Source organism: Sinocyclocheilus rhinocerous, unplaced genomic scaffold (assembly GCF_001515625.1).
Source record: "Sinocyclocheilus rhinocerous isolate Xijiao unplaced genomic scaffold, SAMN03320098_v1.1 scaffold1191, whole genome shotgun sequence".
In the NCBI taxonomy this organism is placed as follows: domain Eukaryota; kingdom Metazoa; phylum Chordata; class Actinopteri; order Cypriniformes; family Cyprinidae; genus Sinocyclocheilus; species Sinocyclocheilus rhinocerous.
In genome coordinates this window covers 179,774-190,267 of record NW_015636560.1, presented here as the reverse complement: position 1 = coordinate 190,267, position 10,494 = coordinate 179,774, and the positions used below count along the sequence as shown (strand labels likewise).

Below are 10,494 nucleotides of genomic sequence, written 5' to 3'. Positions count from 1 at the left end.
AACAAATACATTTTCAACCAGTAGCATGACAAAGCATCTTTTATCACATGCAAAGCTTCACAGACACATGAGCCAATCAAAGACTCTCTTAAACTGGCTTAAAAGTGCAGCTAATTTTAGTGAATCAGTTCATTTGGTTGTTGCATTTCAATTAATCAATTCAAATAAATAATTCAATTTTTTGAATTAGAGTCATTAGAGTCCCTCTGTCTTTTTTGTTGCAAAATATGTAATTAGAAGCTTCTGTGTCTTCAACTTTGCTCTGTAAACGTTTGTTGTGTAGTATTTTGTTTTTATCTTCTATTTACAGTGGTTTAAAACTGGAGTAGTGTACTTAAGTTCTTTTTACGTGGGCAATTTGACTGAAGCTTAATTACAAAACTATATGGTTTTTTATTTTTAAATAAACATTTAAAATGCATTAAATCTATCTCAAAAACCAAATAAAGCAATCTACAAACATTTCAAAATGATATCTTACATTGATTTGTCAAACAAAATATAATAAAGTATGGCATCAAAGAGAGACATTACTAATCATTTTTAAAGGCAATCAGTTATCTTGCATTAAAATATTTTTTTTTTATCATAAATGGATACAAGTTTCTTTTGGTGAAATGAGTCACGCAGAATGCAGTGACATTAGTAAATTCCATATACGTAATCATTTTAGCATGCGTCCAGCATATGAATTTACTGAGAGGTCAAAGTTGATGCTCGAAGTTTGCTGACACCAATGTCCCCAGATCTGGTCCTCCGCGAGACGACGAATCAGGAGAATGCAGCCCACAGGTTTGGACAGAACCTGCAAAAGCTAAAACAAATACTGTGATTAGGAATTTGAGCAGCTCTGAGAGTGATGGAGCTGCTATCTCTACCTATCACCTCAGTTATTTGCGTTTAAAAGGCTACAGTTTAGACTGCAAACACTAGTTTGGGTTCAATCTCCCTGATGGGGGGGGGGTGGGGTCAAAGTGACGGATGCTGTGTGTGTAAAGATCTGTCGAAAACAAGCACGAATAATCAAACAATTATTATTTATTTAGTAATATAACATAAAGCCACTCTAAAGGAAAACAATTCAACAGGGAGTCTATCTTTCCCCTCAAAAGACTCTCTCTGGAGTGTGTTTAGTAAATTACAGAGCCTGGAATTTTCTCATAATTGGCCATTTTATCATTTTGTTACAGGGAGCTTATTCTGAAGGGGCTACCAATATGATTTATGAAATACAATTAAGCGTGAATTCTTTCAGCGCCTCATTGCTGGGCTGCGGCATGGCGCACTACATTAAAATAATATGTAAATACCGTTAAGTAATTGGAAATAAAACAAAAAAAAAACAGTCATGGCCGGGAAGAACATCAGAACAACATTATCGGTGGATTGTGGATTTATTCCCCCCTCCCAATAAATATTCCAAGGGCTTCCCTCCCATCATCTCTATTTTTAAAGTGGAGAGCGAAACGGCCTCCAACTGATAGAGAAACTATACCGTTAAGTAATTGGAAATAAAACAAAAAAAAAACAGTCATGGCCGGGAAGAACATCAGAACAACATTATCGGTGGATTGTGGATTTATTCCCCCCTCCCAATAAATATTCCAGGGGCTTCCCTCCCATCATCTCTATTTTTAAAGTGGAGAGCGAAACGGTCTCCAACTGATAGAGAAACTCATGTCGTAGAGCGTGTTCAAAGAGATACGCCTGCTGCGGAGATTGAACGCTCTCCACGAGCCAGTTCCTCTTTGTCAAACAAAAGACGCTAATGACGTTGATCTCTTTCCAGGCCAAATTGCTTAGTTAAGATTACCACATTTTTGGTTGGTCAGAAAAGGACTCTTAATTTCAGTGTAGCTATAAACAATATGTTAATATTGCACACAAATAATCAGTGAGAAAATAATTTAATAATTTCATAGGAACTAAATGACAGTCGAGCCATTTTTATTCTGTTATCACTGGAGTTTGCTAAAGTGTGCATATAGCAACACATACTGCACAAGTTTCTATCTTCAACTTAACTCATCCTGCAACAGACGTGAATGATACGTCACATCAATCGGCTTGCTGAGTTAATTTTCATCTAGCGGTGAAGAATTCTATATCTTAGAAACCTTGCGGTGGGTTCTTTTGACTTGGGCTAGTAAATAACCGCCTATACCCAAAACTTGTCAAACTCTGAGCAAACAGTCAAAACACCTGAGCAACTGCAGTAATAACCACTCATAACACCTTAGCAACCGCATAAACAATGACCTAGCAACAACCCACAACACCCTAGTATGACGGTAAGAAGTTTTACATGGTCTCACACTCACATTTACTTCAAATAATGTTATTTCTATACCAATATAAAATATGTAAATATACATTTTATCAATTCAAATCAGTTATTTTATCATTGATATACTATTAAAGTTTTGATAAAATTATATTTTTACATACACAGAACACACACATATATTATGCAAACAAAAACTTTTATTTTGGATGCGAATAATCGCGATTAATCGTTTGACAGCACTAATATACATATATATATATATATTAGTTTTCGTTTTAGTTTACAGTTATCCTGATCCAAATGCTCATTATTTAGATAAAACAACAACAACAACAAACTATATTTCTCTGTCTGCTAATTAAAATATGACAAAACACTGTTTCCCATCATTCTTTAGGCTTTGAGCACAACCTTAGTACACACTCTCGGAAGTCTAGTGACAAAGTATTGTACATGTACAACAGTCATCCAAAAGAGAGAGGACAGTTATAAACTACAGTTTTGTTCCCTTTTCTCTCTCTCTTCCTCCTCTAGAAATATGGGGGCAACGCCTTGAGGCTTTCCAGTCCCCATTGTGAGGACTGCCAGTTCTGTTTGGGCTCATTGTTCTCGTCTAATCAGCCGTGGCAAATGTGAAGCCCGCCAGCTCATTACGTATTCGCACTCAGAAGTGACCATGGGAAGTTTTCGGAGGCCCAGCCCCAGCATGGGCTGATGAATTACCTGCCTAGGCGACACCTAGTGAATCCGCGCAGTTGCCGTGGCAGTGCTTTCTGATGGGACCGTCGACCCATCGCTCATCCCGGTGGTCAAACAAGCGCCCCCTCCTTCCCCTGCTCCAACCAGCTTGAGTTTCACTATTGCTGTATCGTCTTTCTGCACCTCTGCCCCCCTTCCACACACTCTACGCTCTGTTTACAAACTCCTGCTAACGATGGCCGCCCTGACGAGCTTATACAAGGCCTGTTGGCAGTAGTGTCCGACATTTATCCTTCGTGCACCAAGACCGAATGTGATATCAAACACTAAAGGATACAATATACCTTAGACTTTCTTAATAGATAAAAGTTAATCTTGCGTAAAAGCTCATCTACCGGCTTATCTACAGCAGTGGCTCTCAACTGGATGGTTGGGACTTTAAAATGGGTCACAAGTGTGTTGTGATGGCAGACAGAAGGGGAAAACAATGCTAAATGCAAATAATAAATGCATCTAACTATGTAATTGTGTGTGGTTAGAACAAATTAAAAATTTTGATAAGAGAAAACACTTTCCTTATCTTTTGTTGTTGATGCAAATTTGTGAGGTTACTGAGTCAGTAATGGATCAATGGCGTACAACAGTGTCCATGATAAAGAAAACGTTTTTAAAATCTAGTTTAAAATGCATCTGCCATGTTCTTTCAAATGTACTTGTATTCATTTTGGTTTCATGTCATTCTATTTTAACCAAAATTATACTATTTGCAAGAAAACATTACATTCTAATGACTCTAAAATGTCATGTAGTGCAACCATCAAATAAAAAGTAATAACATTTTCTTTACATCTTGAATACACACAGTGCACCAATACTAGTCATTATTTTCAAAATGTTTTTAATTATATTTTTCAAGGTAAAAAGTACGAGATTTGTGAAGGGCTTATTTCTATTATATAACTTCCTGATTACTGTTGTTGTTGTTGTTTCTGCATGTTGGTTCACTTCTTTTCTAAGAAATAATAATAAATGATTATGCCAAACTACTTAATAAGGTATTTCAATAATGTTTTATTTTATTTTATTTTATTTGATTTTTTACTTTATTTTACAGGAATATGTATCACCTTATTTTACTTTATAACCCAGAAAAATATCTAAATAAATTTACAATACTTTTAGGTAAGTCATTATATGTATGAATTGCATGTTTAATGTATTTTTTTATAGATAGAACAAACACATTTAGTCATGTCATTGACCCTAATGCCAGCATGAAAATACAACCCTTACTAAATTAAAAATAGGTTAAAATCAGGATAAATATATGGTTTGTGCTGACCACAATTTGTTGTGTAGAGGATGATATGCTGCAATCTGTATGATGAAATCTAAAATTCATGTGACATTTACACTCACAGAAAAAAAAAAAAAAGCAAAATGTGTAACTTTAGTGGAACAACAGCTTGTCACTGGAGAAGAACACTTAAAAGGGCAACTTTGTACCTTATTTACCACAAAAACGTGCATATTAGTTCCTTAGACTAGTAATATGTACCCTTAAAGTACTACCATGAACCTTAATAAAGGTACTGAGACAAGGGACAAGCTGTTGTACCCCTTTTTCTGAGAATGTAGAAATCAACAGTTTACTTTTGCACGATAAGCAATGTTGGAACTGTGGCTTTTGAAGCAAACCCAGTTGAGAACCACCTATTTAATGCACCAGCTTTAGAAAATCACCTGTATGTTTGTGGCTCTAGAGGTTGTACAGAAGTTGGGCAGGTTCTGTGGCCACTGGGACCTTATTTTAGTGAGTAGTAGGCGGTGGCGGCTGCCAGTTGTATGGGTTAACGTGACAATAATTTGAGTTGACTCACCCATCCCGTTCTCTAATCCCCTGGATATACTGCACTCATACAGGTGTCCACACAATCCAATTATCACCGCCATGCTTGAGTAGAAAAAAATACTGGGAAAAAAAATAGGGAGAGAAAAAGAGGAGGAAAAAAATCAAGTTAAACATCTACTGTTACTCAACTTTGCCAAGTATACATGTGCAGTAGTATTACTGTAGAGGCGTGTCTACAGTTGTTTTGAAATCTATTATTGTATATTTACATGTTTGCCGTAATTTATGAATGGCTAGTCTGGTAATCGAGCAGCTAGCAAGTTTTTCTTATCTGTGCTTTGAGTAAACCAACTTTGCTTTGAATACCACGCTTGTGGCACACTTTTGTGTACAGGTGAAACTGATACCAACTTCCCTTTTGTTTTATTGCCTCATTTCCATTACCGATATGTGACACTCAACAAAACACCACAACAATGCAGGGAGCCACAATCGCAGGTGCATTCATAAAATCCGTGATGTGAGCCAAGGAAAATATCATCCTCCCATCTCACGACTCACGACCTGAAGAGCACGTCTGAAAGCGACAGTGTCCCCCCACTAGTTTGGTAACTAAAATAATGGCAGCGGGCTGATTTTCAAGCATGTAATGTGCTTTCTTTCTCCTCCTGCTGTTGTTGAAGGAGGGGGCATGTGTTTCCTTCCCTGTAGGATCCCACTGTTCGCCCCCCTATAGGGACAAAGACCGTTAGATAGAGGCTATGCCTTTTGGTACACTCCCCCCTTTGAGGATCATGTCGAGGACTGCGGGAGGAAGTGTGAGAGAGCTTCCTGAGCCAGCATCCAGCATGTGGGCTAAAGTCAGCTGGAAGACCCTCTCGACAGATGGAGTCAATCCCACTTCCCCCTTGGATTCAATAATCCAACTTTCTCCTAAAACTCTTCCCTTGAACTTATTCCTCAATGGAGCTTTGGATGGGATTCAGGAGTGAAGCTGCTCTCTCGTGTTGACTTTTATTCTGACCTTCTGAAGTTAGTCATTTGTCATCAGAGCCTTATGTGTTTGAATTGTGGCTTACTATATATCTCTCCCATTCTTTTAGCTGTCTTATACTCATATCCCCGTATAGTCCAAAGTAAACCAAAGTATCATTAATTATCGGAAAACAATGGGATGTATGGCCCCAATCACAATGGTCCTTGGAGAAACTTAACAACTGTATAAGCAAATATGAGTCTTAATTGGTCTGCGCTAAACCGCCATGAGCTCAGTTAATGACAGCAAATATCCTTATGGGAGTTCTTGTTTGAGTCCCTGCAAAATTGGTATAACTCTGCAAATATGAACCCACGTCTCTCCGGATGAGTTTAGAATGAGGTTTAGCTGCTTGGCTATAGCAAGTAAAGTTGCTAGAAATTAATATTTCGTAGAGTGACAATGGGTTGTTTGGCAGCGGATTCCCAAAATGCCTATTTTGTAGAATGACATTGTTCCTAGGGTATATTTACCATTGCACAGGGTCAGTAACCCATCAGTTTAAAGGTTAGAAAAAGGAACTTTATAAAGCAACAAACAGTGGTTGAAAAAGAAAAGGAAATAGTTCACAAGGACTTGCCACATTCCAAGAAGTTAGTACTTGCATCCCTCAGACAGTTACTGACAGGAAGTTGAGAAGGACTCACAATGGCCCACCATGATCCGGCAAAGACACCCCAAACCAACAGGGTTCCTAGAAATGCATTCAAATGTCAGCATAGCCGAGGACATGTGTTCCTCTTGAAGCACCTCTGCAATTCACTCAACTGTATGAAAAATTCACTCAACTGTTGAAAAATTTGGGGTTGAGGAATTGGAGGGCTTCTATTCATGTACTCCACAATGCAACTGGTTTGTATGGCTCTAGAGGAGAGAATGTAAGAATTCAGTGATGAGGAGGCCATTGTAATGTAGGTGTGAGTTAGATACGAGAACAGGAAAGTCTAACTATTTTGATAGGTTATGGGTAAACTAACGAATCTGATAACCATAAGGTTGGTCAACTTGCTTCTTTTGGTCACCTCCCTTTGGCCTGATAAGGTGAATCTCACAAAATAATATATACACCATACCATTCAGAAGTTTTGGGACAAGAAGTTTTTTTCATGTTTTTGAATAAAGTCTTTTATGCTCGCTGTAAACAATAAAAACAATAAGTGTAAAATAATAGTTTTCTATGTGAATATATTATAAAATGTTATTTATTCTTGTGATGCAAAGCTAAATTTTCAGCATCATTTCTGATTATTATCAATGTTGAAAACAGTTATGCTACCTTATATTTTAATATTTTTGTGTATTCCCCCCAAAGTCTTTGATGAACAAAGTTTAAAAGACCAGCATTTATTTGAAATGCATTTTTGCAACATTATAAATGTCTTTACTGTCACTTTTGATCAAACTTGAATGTATTGTGTATACCGTATATGGCATGAATAGAATAAAGTCTATTTATTCTATTTTCTTTATTGTTATTGTTTGACAATTACATGAAAATGAATGACAGGCCATTTAAAAAACAGTCAGCATACATTTAAGGCAATTAAACAAATACTCGCATGGTGTATAAAAATTTACAATTTAAATAATTATGGATAATTAAGTAAAAACAAATAATTGTTCAAAATTGCATAATTTTAGAATCCTTTTTTTAGCAGTAACATTATGGCAGGGTATGTGCTTGATTGTAATGTAAATGATTTTTTATGATTTTTTTTTTTAAGGAAAGGTCTTTTTTTTTAATGGTCTTTGTGGACAAGATCCTTTACAAGTTTGGTCAGCTTTATGATCAACTATTGCTGCAAATTATGCAGCCTTGACTTTTAGGCAAAAAGTAAAGTATCACAACAACCCTCTAATTGTTTGTTTTCCAGTTGACATAACTGGAACTAGTCTAAAAAAGAAGCTATATCAGTTTTTGCTGTCCCTCTTGAACAGCCTATTTTTCATTATTTAGTCAAAAGCAAGCCCTTGTTTGCTCCCCCAAGACAAACCTCTATTGGAATCGCTGTTGAATCACAGAGCGCCTCGTAGACAGTTTCGCCTTTTGACAAAGTTTGGGGCCGCAGAGAAAGAGCCGCCTTGTGTGAGGCTTCACAGTACAGCTGGCCTCCTTTCCTCCAGTAGTTTATTAGACACGGGCTCTTAATGAATGGGAGCCGCTGTTACAGTAAGTGACAATTACTCGACTTATCTTGCTCGCCACCAGCGATCTCACATATCCAACATGGCCATCATAATTCCTGCCATCATAAAGAGGGCTTGTTGGGCACTGGCAGCATCCACAATACGCGTCCTTCAGAGTCAGTTCATGCCATCTCTGACTGTGTTTTCTGGTTTTATTGGGGTACAGTAGCGTGAGGCTTCATCGTGGATGGGCGAAACTCACAGATGGATGCAAATAAACAGGTCCAAGTAGGGTTAAGCCCTTTACAAACGACATGAGCGGAAACTGCACAGCCCTGGCACTCCTACAGCGACCATCTCTTGTTTCTAATTGCTTAGAAAAAAAAAGAAAAGGAATGAAATGCAACCGGTAAACATTGCGACGGCATGAGTCAATCAGGTCTGGGTAGGTCTCTTGGTCTACAGGGTTTCTGCTGTGATATTGTTATACCTCAAGTATTAAAATGCTTGATATATTGTAAAGATGACCCCTTATTGTTATTCAAATCTGCACTTAATCGCACAAAAAAATTCTGCCATTATTTATCACCCCTCTTGTCGCTTCAATCCCGTATGCTGTTATTATGCAAGTTTGCAAGTTCATGAATATGTCAAGCTCCAATAATGACAAAAAATAAATTAAAAATCATAAAAACTGCATAAAAGTCTTTTTAGTCTAAACATACACTGGAATAAAAATGGTGTAAATTTTTCACTCAGAAATTGCTAGAGATTTCACTAACAATTACTGAGATATGGCAAGCAACACACTGAAATAAACATTAGATTTTAAAGTACACACATTGAAATAGTATTTTCTTGTAAAATGTAGTCCACTAACTTAGTTTATTTACAACTTTGAATATGTATTTATTTATTTTACTGTGTAGAAGCAATCAGGATTTAGAGCTTTGGCCGATGGAACATATTTGTTCAACAAAAATGTAAATAAATAAATAAATAATGAACAACAAAAATTTTCCTCATACAAAGCTATTGTTTGACTTATACTGATTATACGGAAACAAACAAACAGACAAATCAAACAAACAAAAAATTGTCTAGGTTTTACTTTGAAATAATTTTCACTTAGAAATTGGTAGTAAATTTCACAAATACAAATAAACAGCAAGTAACACATCACAGTATGCATTATGTTTATTTATTTATTTTTTTTAATAAGAAAGACTGAAATAGTATTTTCTTTAAATGTGGTCAACTAATCTTTGTTTTATTTTCAACTTTTATCAACTACTTTGTTTTATTTACAACAATTTATAGAGTAGAAGCAAAGAGATTTTAGATCTTTTAGAGAAAAGAAAAGAATAAAAAAGAATGTACAAAAATATTTCCTCTTACAGAGCTATCGTGTAACTTGTATTGACCATATTTTTTAAAATTAAGATGTAGAATTTTAAGTAATTTTCACTTAGAAATGGCTAGTAAATTTCATGAATACAGCGTAATCGTTTTTTTGTTTTGTTTTTTAGTATAGAAAGCCTAAAAATTATAATATGTAGCAAAACAATCATTAGGAATTTATTGAGGGAAAAGTCGTAGTTAATAGTGAATAAGTGTTCCCTATTCTAAAGTTTTACCAGACACTCTAATAATCTTCGAAAAAATTACTTTTTTACAGTGTACGTTTATGGTCACTATGAACTGTTTTTGTATGGAAAAGAGCTGCGTAATAAGTCTTCCAAAATTATCTTATTCATTTCAAATAGTAACAGTGCACAGGCTTGGGTGAGTAAATTTAATTTTCATGCTTAACTATTCCAGTAAAGCGAACTCTTAATGGATTTGAGGAAATTGAGTAATGCCAACTTGCCAAAAATACCTCATTAATCATCACACTAGCACACACATATCCACACACACACACACAACCGGTACTTACAACACTCTGATTTAAAATGATCAAATAAATAAATAGATACATGCTAAAATACCCAATAAAGTAACAGATATGACATGTTACATCTACTTACCAGCTGTATATCCCTAAACCTATAGAGGCAACTATATATACAGTATTTTAGTTCGATTTAATGAAAATGTAATGTGTTCATGTAAAAATATACATGAACACATTACATATATATATACTATACATATATATATATATAGAGAGAGAGAGAGAGAGATCTGAAAATATTGACCTTTTTTGCCTCCAAAACATGATTTCATTTCATAATGTTTATAAAACGTGCAGATGGTTGCTCTGAGCACGACAAATATCAGATGAAGTGAGTCGTACTGTTTGTATCCACTTTTAACTTTAATATTTGGTGTCCATCTTTTGCAGCAATTACAGCAGCACATCTCTCTGGCATAGTGTCAATATATTTCCTGAGAACTTCAACATTAATGTTATCCCATGATTTCTGCAACTCAAGCCAAAGGCTTTCCTTTAAATGTACAATAGATCTGCCCTGTTTATTTTCCAACTCG

At 35.8% G+C, this 10,494-nt stretch overlaps 1 long non-coding RNA gene across 3 annotated transcripts in view; it reads right to left on the bottom strand.

Annotated features, from left to right (window-relative positions):
• Positions 1-574: 574 nt before the first annotated feature.
• LOC107747926 (uncharacterized) overlaps positions 575-10,494 on the bottom strand; it is a 52,276-nt gene continuing 42,356 nt past the window's right edge. For all 3 annotated transcript variants that reach the window (XR_001640853.1, XR_001640854.1, XR_001640852.1), the window contains 2 exons: positions 4,867-4,958; positions 575-814 (listed from right to left, as the gene is read on the bottom strand). This is a non-coding gene — a long non-coding RNA (uncharacterized LOC107747926). The remainder of the gene's footprint in view (positions 815-4,866; positions 4,959-10,494) is intronic.